Source organism: Eptatretus burgeri, chromosome 12, assembly GCF_056783735.1.
Source record: "Eptatretus burgeri isolate ZD-2024b chromosome 12, Ebu_testis_v1, whole genome shotgun sequence".
NCBI lineage: Eukaryota > Metazoa > Chordata > Myxini > Myxiniformes > Myxinidae > Eptatretus > Eptatretus burgeri.
In genome coordinates, this window is record NC_140972.1 from 28,911,245 (window position 1) to 28,923,949 (window position 12,705).

The following is a 12,705-nucleotide window of genomic DNA, read 5'->3' on the forward strand; positions in this document are numbered from 1 at the left end:
ATTACTACAACCTCCGGCCATTTAGAGAATGCATCAATCACAATCAAAAACATCTTGCCATTAACCGGTCCCGCAAAATCTACATGGACCCTCTGCCAAGCTCGGTCTGGCACAGGCCATAGTCCCGAAGCTCGACGCGGGTTATCAGCATCTGTTTGGCACGTGGCGCGACGCTTAACCAACTGCTCAATATCTTTGTCCAACCCCGGCCACCACAACAGGCTACGAGCAAGACTCTTGGTCTTCACGATGCCAAGGTGACTGACATGCAGTTCTTCCAAACACCGCTGCCTAAACCTCGGTGGAATCACCGTCCTCATTCCCCACATTACGCACCGTTGGACCAACGACAGCTCTGCTGCGCGTGACGTGAAAGGTTGAAATGCCGGTGTCGAAGGCAGATCGCTCCAATTCCCCATAGAAATCGCCTGGACGACACGGGCAAGCACCGGATCACGAGCCGATTCCACCGCGACCTGCCTGGCCGTGACCGGCCCGCTTTGGACCTGGTCCAGCGTGAACACATCGACCCGGTCGCCCAACTCAGACGCAGCTCGACCCTCCGCACACGGCAAGCGTGAGAGCCCGTCGCAGTTAGCATGCTTCTCGGTGCTTCGGAACTGAATATCATAATCGTAAGCACCCAGAAACAGAAACCACCGCTGTATTCGCGCGGTTGCTACCACCGGCACCCCGCGTTCGGGTCTCAGGATGAATTGAAGCGGTTTGTGATCCGTCTGCAAAGTGAAATGCCGCCCCAGCAGATATTGATGAAACCTCCGCACACCCCAGACGAGGCTGAGATCCTCACGCTCAATCTGGGCATATCCGCGCTCTGCTGTGGACAGGGTCCGGGATGCAAAACAAACAGGCCGCTCGGAACCATCGTCCATCCTGTGGGAGAGCACTGCTCCGATGCCATATGCAGAGCTGTCGCATGCCAATAGGAGCGGACGCGCAGGCTCGTAGTGCACGAGGACCGTATCCTCTGTGAGCAGCCGCTTGACGCGGTCGAACGACGCCTGGTGTGCAGGCCCCCAAGCCCAGCGCTCGTCCTTCTTGAGCAACCGCGTTAACGGTGCAAGTTGTGAGCTGAGCCCGCGCACGAACCTTTGGTAATACTGGGCCATGCCAATGAACAAGCGCAGCTCCGTCTTGTCGCGAGGCGGTGGCATGCGCTGAATCCCCTCCACCTTCCGAGGACCTTTCAACAGCCCCTCCGGCGTGATGATGTGCCTGAGGTATTCCAAGCGCTGCTTGAAGAACGCGCACTTGTCCCTGTTTAAGCGCAGGCCGCACGCTTCTAGCTTTGTCAGCACTCGGGCAATGTTCGCAAGATGCTCGTCCGCAGTTTTCCCCGCAATGAGCACATCGTCCAGGTAGGTCTGAGCGGGCAGGCCAATGCAAACCTGATCCATGGCTTTCTGCCACAAAGCTGGGGCCGAAGCAATCCCAAAACAGAGTTGGGTATATCGATAGAGTCCTTGACACGTGTTGATTGTTAAAAGCTCGCTACTCCCGGGATCCATCGGCAGGTGAAAATATGCATCACGCAGGTCTAGCTTTGTGAAGTATTGACTCCCTGCCAATCGCGCATATATTTCATCGATTGACGGCAGTGGATATTGCTCCACGCTGATCCCCGGGTTAACCGTGGATTTGAAGTCCCCGCACAATCGGACGTCTCCATTCCGTTTCAGCACCGTGACAACCGGGGTGGCCCAATCCGAGCACGACACCCGTTTGATCACTCCACAGGCCTCCAGCCTATCCAGTTCACCCTTGACCTTGTCCCGCAGGGCATACGGCACCGGACGCGGTTTACAAAACCGAGGAACCACCCCCTCCTTCAAGAAGAGTTTTGCCTCCATGCCCTTGAGTTTCCCAAGGTCGTCGCTAAACAACCCTTGAGTTTCCCAAGGTCGTCGCTAAACAACCCTTGAGTTTCCCAAGGTCGTCGCTAAACAACCCTTGATGTGTTTGAAGAATCTCCTCCAACTGATCCTCCCACTGGCTCGGCACGGGTCGCACAAGGTGAACTGCAGCCCAGTCTAGCCTGATGCGGGCCATCCAATCTCGGCTGAGGAGAGACGGCCCGCTCCCCTGCACGACGTACACCCGAAGCGTGGCGACCTGGCCTTGGTACCGCACAGACACGTCTGCCATCCCGACTGGCGTTATCTTCTCGCGGGTGTACGTGAACAGCGTGAGGTCGGACCTGATAAGCTTCAGGCCGTTGAGTCTACGCGCGGTCTGTTCGCCGATGAGCGACACCGCTGCTCCCGTATCGACCTGGAACGTGATCGGCGTTTCGTTCACTTCGACTTCCACCGTCATCGGGCGCGCTGTCGCCGGGCCAATTGAAAACAGGCTCAACAACGGCCGCTGGTTCCGCCCCGAGTCGCCTCGCACATCGCCGTCCACGACCTTAACGGTGGCCGGCGCCCCACGGCACACACGCGCCAAATGACCCACCTTGTGACAATTCAAACACACGTTGCCTTTACACGGGCATGCACGGCGCAGGTGTCAACCTCCACATCCCAAGCATGTCCGCGGGGTCACCCCGCCGCACGCGCGGCCGCGTGGCGACGTCCGACCCGCATCGAAGGTCGTGCGCGCGTCCCAGGGTGCTCGCGACCCCGCATGGCCGGTGATCGCTCGAACATCCCCGCGAGTCTGCTCGACCGCTGTAGCCGTGGTGACCGCCGAGTCGAATGTAATGGCTTCACCCTTCAGCCGTAAAACCGCTGAAACCATTTTCGCATCTCGTAAACCAGCAATAAAACGATCTCTGAGCTGAGCTGGCCGCTCCCCCACTGTGAACTTGCAGGCCACGGAAGAATGCTTAATCCGCGCCACGAACTCAGCGACGCGTTCCTCTGCCCCTTTCGAGAGGCGATCGAACTGGAATCGAGCGAGCTGCAATGACTTCTCCGGCGCCATGTGTGCTCTCATTTTCTCCACAATGTCCCGAAACGACAGCTCGTCATCCCGGGGCCTGTTCGGTGCCACCAAATCACCCAGCAGCCGATAATGCTCCGGCAAAAGCGAAGCGAGCAAGATCGACTTCTGTTTGCTCTCGTCGACCACATCGTTCGCGTGGAAATAGCATTCCAATTTCTCCGAAAACAATACGAAGTCGTCCCCGCCGAAAACGGGCATAAGTCCGTATTCAACCATCCTCGTCAGCCAACTAGAGTGTACCAGGTGCGGTGGGACGCAAGAAGCACGCGGGCCACCATCTACTCCGCTTTATCGCACGACCAGAAGCACACTCTTGCCACCCCTCGCGGGCGAGGCATGATATACGAAAACCCAATCACGTGACACAGCACAAAAACGTTCGCCGATATCGCCGAGAAATGGGCATTTGACCACGTTACTTCTAGTTCCCCATCCCCCGTCCTCAAACAGTTTCGTCGAATGACAAGTATGACGGTTAAGAACTGAAATGAGAGCGAGAGAAGAACCTTCAGAGTTTAGGCTTTATTCCATTTGATTGGAGCCGCTTCTGCGGGCACACCGGGGAATACAGGTTCAGCTAGGAGTACATAAGCAGTAACGTATACATGTGCAATTAATCATCGCAGAATAAATCCGCGTAAGCACGGAGTTCGATATAATCTCCATTCTCACTAGTCAATGAGCACCTTCAGTCAACGAGCATCAAGTGAACAGCCGATGTAAATGGCAATGCCCCGGGGACAATCACCCCGTGCCGCAGAGACCTCCCCTTATACGCGAGACGCACAACATGTGATCCCGCGTCATGTCCCTCAATTCACCTCAATTCACCACATTCTCCCCACCTTTAAAATGCAACTAGGGGCCCATCTTACACACCATGATTGCTTTAGCACTATAGGAGTATACATTTCAAGCAACGCGGACTAATAGGTCTACAGAAGCATACATGCCAAGCAGTGATTATTTTGAGTTGTAGGAGCATGGAAATGAGCATCGATATATGATATAATGAGCATATAGGAGCATGAGCAGCGAGAATGCCGATAATCCCCTTTACAGATTGAGTCGTCGAGGGGGCCTTATTCGTCGACCTCTCCAGGAGTAAATGGCAGTTTCACTTGAGGGAGACTCCCGATCCTCTTGGTGAGCCTCGACTTGTGCCGGGGATGACTCCTCGATCGCTCTCGGGTGGAACGCGGCAGCCCCGTTGCCCGGTGGAGTTCCTGGGGTGGGAACACCTGGGGAGGGGATGTCAGAAGGAGGAGTGCCAGAAGGTGGTGTACCTGCGGGAGGAGTACCTGAGGGAGCCAGATGGCGAACCGACACAGTGGTCTCCCTGCCATCCGGGAGCCTGACATGAGCATACTCTGGATTAGTATCGATGAGTTCGACCTCTTCCACCAGGGGTTCATACTTGCTTTGTCGTACCGGGCGTTTCATGAACACTGTTCCGGGATGGGTCAGCCAGTTGGGCACCGTTTGACCGTCAACATAACGTCGCTGGTGAGTAAACATTCGTTCGTGAGGAGTTGCATTGGTGGACGTGCAGAGCAAAGAGCGTATGGAATTCAGAGCGTCGGGAAGAGTAACCTCCCACCGCTCGGGGCCCAGTCCTCTCGATTTCAGCGCCAGAGTTACGGCTTTCCAAATAACTCCATTATACCGCTCCACCTGCCCGTTTCCCTGTGGGTTGTAACCCGTCGTTCGACTAGTTGCTATGCCGAGCTCTAGTAGGAATTGTTTTAGCCCGGCCGACATGAAACACGGCCCTCTGTCTGAATGTATGTACGAAGGTTTCCCAAACATAGCGAAGAGGTCAGAGAGACATCTCATGACAGTGCCCGAGGTCATATCCGAGCACGGAAATGCGAAAGGGAACCTTGAATATTCATCAACAATGGTGAATATGTATCTGTTGTCTGTCTCGGTCGGCAGGGGCCCTTTGAAGTCGATGTTTAGTCTCTCGAAGGGGGAAGTGGCCTTGATCAGTCTGCCAGATGCCGCGCCATAAAATCTGGGTTTTAGTTCAGCACAAACAGGGCATGAAGCATTCATTTGTTTAATATCTTCAACAGAATCGGGAAGATTTTGTCTGCGCACGAAATGTGCCATTCTGGTTACCCCTGGGTGGCAGAGAGACACGTGTAGGTCTTGCAAAGCCTGACTGATTGTTGCCGAACTGTAGACCCGAGAGAAGGTATCTGCAGCAGGGTTTTCCTTCCCGGGCCGGTAAACAATGTCGTAACTGTAGCAAGCTAGGTCTATCCGCCATCTCATAATTTTTTCATTCTTAATTTTCCCGTTATTTTTCCCATCAAACATGAATGCCACGGATCGTTGGTCCGTAACGAGCGTGAAGTGGTTTCCCAGTAAATAATGTCTCCATTTCCGCAGCGCTTCGACGATGGCGTACGCTTCCTTCTCTATCGCTGAGTGTCTCTGCTCGCTTCTAGAGAGAGTTCTCGAGAAGAACGCGACCGGCCGCCCAGACTGATTAAGTGTAGCAGCTATGGCGTGATCTGAAGCGTCGGTTTCCACCACAAAGGGCACCGAGCTATCGATCGATAAAACCACGGACTTACTGATATCATCCTTGAGGTTGTGGAAAGCTCTTACAACAGCGGCATCTGGTGGAAAGTTTTTGCAATGCACTAGGGGATGTATTTTCTCGGAGTATTGCGAAATCCATCTTGCATAGTAAGCGAACATGCCGATCACCCGGCGCATTGCCTGCAGGTCTTGAGGTGGGGGTAGCTCACGAAGTGGGCGCAATCGTTCAGGATCAGGCTTAATTGTGCCGTCGGCTATTGTGTAGCCGAGAAGGTCAATTGACCTTGCCGAGAATACGCATTTCTCGTAGTTGAGAGTCAGATTATATTTTCTAGCAATGCTCAAGAATCTGTCCAGATTCCTATCATGTTCCCTCTGATCCCTACCGCACACTGTGACATTATCCACGTAAACAAAAGTGTCTTTGAGGTTTTCATCTGAGATGATGTCGTCCATAACCCGTTGGAAGCAAGCTACCCCATTCGTGACACCGAAAGATATTCTCCTGAATTGGTAGAGGCGCCTCCCTGCCTGGAATGCGGTGTAAGGTTTGTCTTCCTCTCGGATGGGAATTTGATGATAGGCGCTTCGCAAGTCGATGGTGCTGAATACCTTATAATTGGCCACGCGTTCGACCATCTCGTCTATGCGCGGCAGGGGGTAGGCATCGAGTTGGGTAAAGCGATTGACCGTTTGGGAATAATCGACAACCATTCATTTCTTATGGTTCTGACTGCTGGTTACTAACACCTGTGCGTGCCATGGCGAATCGCTCGGTTCTATAATTCCTTCTTCCAGTAATCGCTTGATTTCTGAGGTGATGAAATTCATGTCAGCAGTGGTATATCGCCGCGATTTAATCGCTATCGGTTTGCAGACCGGCGACAAGTTAGCGAACAGCTGGGGGGACGTCACCTCCGCGGTGGTCAACGCATTTAAAATTAGATGAGGCTTGCTTCCTCCAAAGGGTATTTCGACGCTCGTGTGCTGCTTGAGGACATTATGACCCAGAATTACGTCTGCACACAAATCACGAAGCACCAGTACCCTTACATCCCAATGCGTGTACCCTTTTACGTCCAATTCAACATTGCAGTACCCTCGTACGCGGGATTGTAGTGAGGTGGCGCCCATGCATACCGTATTGTCAGTCGGGTGGATTATCCATTTCCTGCCCTTCACTAGCGAGCTGTTGACGAAACTTTCAGAGCTACAGGTATCAATCAGTGCCTCTGCCATATGCCCGTTAATTCGTACGTTGATGATAGCCTTGGATAGATTCCCCGGGGAGGCTGCAGTTAATTTATTTTGCGAGTAGAGAGCCGCAGAAGTGGGTTTATTTCTCCTTCGAGTAGATTTACATACCCTGGCATAATGCCCTTTCTTGTCGCAATTCATGCATGTGGCATCTCTGGCGGGACATTTTTGACGAGGGTGCCTTTTGTACCCACAAAAGAAGCATTTACCAACCGGAGTAGCAGCTGAGGAGTTTGACGTGGCCTGGGTATCCGGCTCCTCGGGTGTTTCTCCATCCCCTATGTCTGGCTGTGTCTGTGCCAGTGGGGTTCCTTGGGTTCCCATCGTAGCAGCGTTCATTAGCAGCATCGGTGTCCCAAATGACTCAGATTGCTGCTGAGCCGTATCCATCGCTCGTGCCTGATCGACTACCTTGTCAAGAGTGGGTTGCGCTTTCTCTAGTAAGCGTTGCCGTATGTGGGCTGATCTGAGTCCTTGGATGAATGCCTCCCGTGTGGCTTCCTTTCGGTGTTCCTCGGCGCTTACGGCCCGGAAGCTGCAGTCTTTTCCCAGCGGATTCAGAGCTTGCAGGAACTGATCGATTGTCTCCCCGGCTGCTTGCTTGCGTGTGTTGAGAAGATGTCGTATGTATCCCTCGTTCTTGGGCTTCACGTAGAGCGCTTGCAGCACGTCGATCGCTGCTTCGTAAGTGTTGCACTCCGAGAAGAGCCTGTATACGCCGGGTGAGACATGATTCACGAGAGCGGCATATTTGTCAGCTCCCTCCTCGATGATGGTCAGATAGTGTGAGAAGGAACAGAACCAATGCGACCATTTCATTTCTGCGTCAGTCGCGTTTGGGTCTGCGTCGAACCTCTCTGGTTTGTAGATCTTGTCCATCGTTGGTTGAGAGAGCCGAGAAAACCAAATGGAATAAATTGGAATGAGAGCGAGAGAAGAACCTTCAGAGTTTAGGCTTTATTCCATTTGATTGGAGCCGCTTCTGCGGGCACACCGGGGAATACAGGTTCAGCTAGGAGTACATAAGCAGTAACGTATACATGTGCAATTAATCATCGCAGAATAAATCCGCGTAAGCACGGAGTTCGATATAATCTCCATTCTCACTAGTCAATGAGCACCTTCAGTCAACGAGCATCAAGTGAACAGCCGATGTAAATGGCAATGCCCCGGGGACAATCACCCCGTGCCGCAGAGACCTCCCCTTATACGCGAGACGCACAACATGTGATCCCGCGTCATGTCCCTCAATTCACCTCAATTCACCACATTCTCCCCACCTTTAAAATGCAACTAGGGGCCCATCTTACACACCATGATTGCTTTAGCACTATAGGAGTATACATTTCAAGCAACGCGGACTAATAGGTCTACAGAAGCATACATGCCAAGCAGTGATTATTTTGAGTTGTAGGAGCATGGAAATGAGCATCGATATATGATATAATGAGCATATAGGAGCATGAGCAGCGAGAATGCCGATAATCCCCTTTACAGATTGAGTCGTCGAGGGGGCCTTATTCGTCGACCTCTCCAGGAGTAAATGGCAGTTTCACTTGAGGGAGACTCCCGATCCTCTTGGTGAGCCTCGACTTGTGCCGGGGATGACTCCTCGATCGCTCTCGGGTGGAACGCGGCAGCCCCGTTGCCCGGTGGAGTTCCTGGGGTGGGAACACCTGGGGAGGGGATGTCAGAAGGAGGAGTGCCAGAAGGTGGTGTACCTGCGGGAGGAGTACCTGAGGGAGCCAGATGGCGAACCGACACAGTGGTCTCCCTGCCATCCGGGAGCCTGACATGAGCATACTCTGGATTAGTATCGATGAGTTCGACCTCTTCCACCAGGGGTTCATACTTGCTTTGTCGTACCGGGCGTTTCATGAACACTGTTCCGGGATGGGTCAGCCAGTTGGGCACCGTTTGACCGTCAACATAACGTCGCTGGTGAGTAAACATTCGTTCGTGAGGAGTTGCATTGGTGGACGGCAGAGCAAAGAGCGTATGGAATTCAGAGCGTCGGGAAGAGTAACCTCCCACCGCTCGGGGCCCAGTCCTCTCGATTTCAGCGCCAGAGTTACGGCTTTCCAAATAACTCCATTATACCGCTCCACCTGCCCGTTTCCCTGTGGGTTGTAACCCGTCGTTCGACTAGTTGCTATGCCGAGCTCTAGTAGGAATTGTTTTAGCCCGGCCGACATGAAACACGGCCCTCTGTCTGAATGTATGTACGAAGGTTTCCCAAACATAGCGAAGAGGTCAGAGAGACATCTCATGACAGTGCCCGAGGTCATATCCGAGCACGGAAATGCGAAAGGGAACCTTGAATATTCATCAACAATGGTGAATATGTATCTGTTGTCTGTCTCGGTCGGGCAGGGGCCCTTGAAGTCGATGTTTAGTCTCTCGAAGGGGGAAGTGGCCTTGATCAGTCTGCCAGATGCCGCGCCATAAAATCTGGGTTTTAGTTCAGCACAAACAGGGCATGAAGCATTCATTTGTTTAATATCTTCAACAGAATCGGGAAGATTTTTGTCTGCGCATCGAAATGTGCCATTCTGGTTACCCCTGGGTGGCAGAGAGACACGTGTAGGTCTTGCAAAGCCTGACTGATTGTTGCCGAACTGTAGACCCGAGAGAAGGTATCTGCAGCAGGGTTTTCCTTCCCGGGCCGGTAAACAATGTCGTAACTGTAGCAAGCTAGGGTCTATCCGCCATCTCATAATTTTTTCATTCTTAATTTTCCCGTTATTTTTCCCATCAAACATGAATGCCACGGATCGTTGGTCCGTAACGAGCGTGAAGTGGTTTCCCAGTAAATAATGTCTCCATTTCCGCAGCGCTTCGACGATGGCGTACGCTTCCTTCTCTATCGCTGAGTGTCTCTGCTCGCTTCTAGAGAGAGTTCTCGAGAAGAACGCGACCGGCCGCCCAGACTGATTAAGTGTAGCAGCTATGGCGTGATCTGAAGCGTCGGTTTCCACCACAAAGGGCACCGAGCTATCGATCGATAAAACCACGGACTTACTGATATCATCCTTGAGGTTGTGGAAAGCTCTTACAACAGCGGCATCTGGTGGAAAGTTTTTGCAATGCACTAGGGGATGTATTTTCTCGGAGTATTGCGAAATCCATCTTGCATAGTGTTTAACATGCCGATCACCCGGCGCATTGCCTGCAGGTCTTGAGGTGGGGGTAGCTCACGAAGTGGGCGCAATCGTTCAGGATCAGGCTTAATTGTGCCGGGCCGGCTATTGTGTAGCCGAGAAGGTCAATTGACCTTGCCGAGAATACGCATTTCTCGTAGTTGAGAGTCAGATTATATTTTCTAGCAATGCTCAAGAATCTGTCCAGATTCCTATCATGTTCCCTCTGATCCCTACCGCACACTGTGACATTATCCACGTAAACAAAAGTGTCTTTGAGGTTTTCATCTGAGATGATGTCGTCCATAACCCGTTGGAAGCAAGCTACCCCATTCGTGACACCGAAAGATATTCTCCTGAATTGGTAGAGGCGCTCCTGCCTGGAATGCGGTGTAAGGTTTGTCTTCCTCTCGGATGGGAATTTGATGATAGGCGCTTCGCAAGTCGATGGTGCTGAATACCTTATAATTGGCCACGCGTTCGACCATCTCGTCTATGCGCGGCAGGGGTAGGCATCGAGTTGGGTAAAGCGATTGACCGTTTGGGAATAATCGACAGCCATTCATTTCTTATGGTTCTGACTGCTGGTTACTAACACCTGTGCGTGTCATGGCGAATCGCTCGGTTCTATAATTCCTTCTTCCAGTAATCGCTTGATTTCTGAGGTGATGAAATTCATGTCAGCAGTGGTATATCGCCGCGATTTAATCGCTATCGGTTTGCAGACCGGCGACAAGTTGGCGAACAGCTGGGGGACGTCACCTCCGCGGTGGTCAACGCATTTAAAATTAGATGAGGCTTGCTTCCTCCAAAGGGTATTTCGACGCCGTGTGCTGCTTGAGGACATTATGACCCAGAATTACGTCTGCACACAAATCACGAAGCACCAGTACCCTTACATCCCAATGCGTGTACCCTTTTACGTCCAATTCAACATTGCAGTACCCTCGTACGCGGGATTGTAGTGAGGTGGCGCCCATGCATACCGTATTGTCAGTCGGGTGGATTATCCATTTCCTGCCCTTCACTAGCGAGCTGTTGACGAAACTTTCAGAGCTACAGGTATCAATCAGTGCCTCTGCCATATGCCCGTTAATTCGTACGTTGATGATAGCCTTGGATAGATTCCCCGGGGAGGCTGCAGTTAATTTATTTTGCGAGTAGAGAGCCGCAGAAGTGGGTTTATTTCTCCTTCGAGTAGATTTACATACCCTGGCATAATGCCCTTTCTTGTCGCAATTCATGCATGTGGCATCTCTGGCGGGACATTTTTGACGAGGGTGCCTTTTGTACCCACAAAAGAAGCATTTACCAACCGGAGTAGCAGCTGAGGAGTTTGACGTGGCCTGGGTATCCGGCTCCTCGGGTGTTTCTCCATCCCCTATGTCTGGCTGTGTCTGTGCCAGTGGGGTTCCTTGGGTTCCCATCGTAGCAGCGTCTCATTAGCAGCATCGGTGTCCCAAATGACTCAGATTGCTGCTGAGCCGTATCCATCGCCGTGCCTGATCGACTACCTTGTCAAGAGTGGGTTGCGCTTTCTCTAGTAAGCGTTGCCGTATGTGGGCTGATCTGAGTCCTTGGATGAATGCCTCCCCGTGTGGCTTCCTTTCGGTGTTCCTCGGCGCTACGGCCCGGAAGCTGCAGTCTTTTCCCAGCGGATTCAGAGCTTGCAGGAACTGGATCGATTGTCTCCGGCTGCTTGCTTGCGTGTGTTGAGAAGATGTCGTATGTATCCCTCGTTCTGGGCTTCACGTAGAGCGCTTGCAGCACGTCGATCGCTGCTTCGTAAGTGTTGCACTCCGAGAAGAGCCTGTATACGCCGGGTGAGACATGATTCACGAGAGCGGCATATTTGTCAGCTCCCTCCTCGATGATGGTCAGATAGTGTGAGAAGGAACAGAACCAATGCGACCATTTCATTTCTGCGTCAGTCGCGTTTGGGTCTGCGTCGAACCTCTCTGGTTTGTAGATCTTGTCCATCGTTGGTTGAGAGAGCCGAGAAAACCAAATGGAATAAATTGGAATGAGAGCGAGAGAAGAACCTTCAGAGTTTAGGCTTTATTCCATTTGATTGGAGCCGCTTCTGCGGGCACACCGGGGAATACAGGTTCAGCTAGGAGTACATAAGCAGTAACGTATACATGTGCAATTAATCATCGCAGAATAAATCCGCGTAAGCACGGAGTTCGATATAATCTCCATTCTCACTAGTCAATGAGCACCTTCAGTCAACGAGCATCAAGTGAACAGCCGATGTCAATAGCAATGCCCCGGGGACAATCACCCCGCACCGCGGAGACCTCCCCTTATACGCGAGACGTACAACATGTGATCCCGCGTCATGTCCCTCAATTCACCTCAATTCACCACAAGAACATTCTTGTCAAAACCAACCATGCCGGCGTGGATCCATTCACGGCTCTACTGATCCCTGCGCTCCACACCTATTATTCACCATTCCCTTCCATCACCGTCTGAACTATTAAACCAACGCACTTTCAAGACAAATATCCCGATGCGAATCCCGAACACTACAGGTATCGGCTCGTGGTCATTAATTGTGTGTTGTGCCGTTTCCATGGTTATGCCATCTCGATCGGTCCTCTCACACCTCACTATCTAAAAAAATCACATACATTATATACTCTGCCTTTTGTCGGGGGTTATCTCCCCCACACTCAGGGGGTAAGAGGCCAATCTTAATTATTGCTCAGGAATTGCTCATACAAAAATTCGTGATCACCGAGAAGCTGCGACCGTTAGGGTGTATCTCACGTGAAATGCTGGG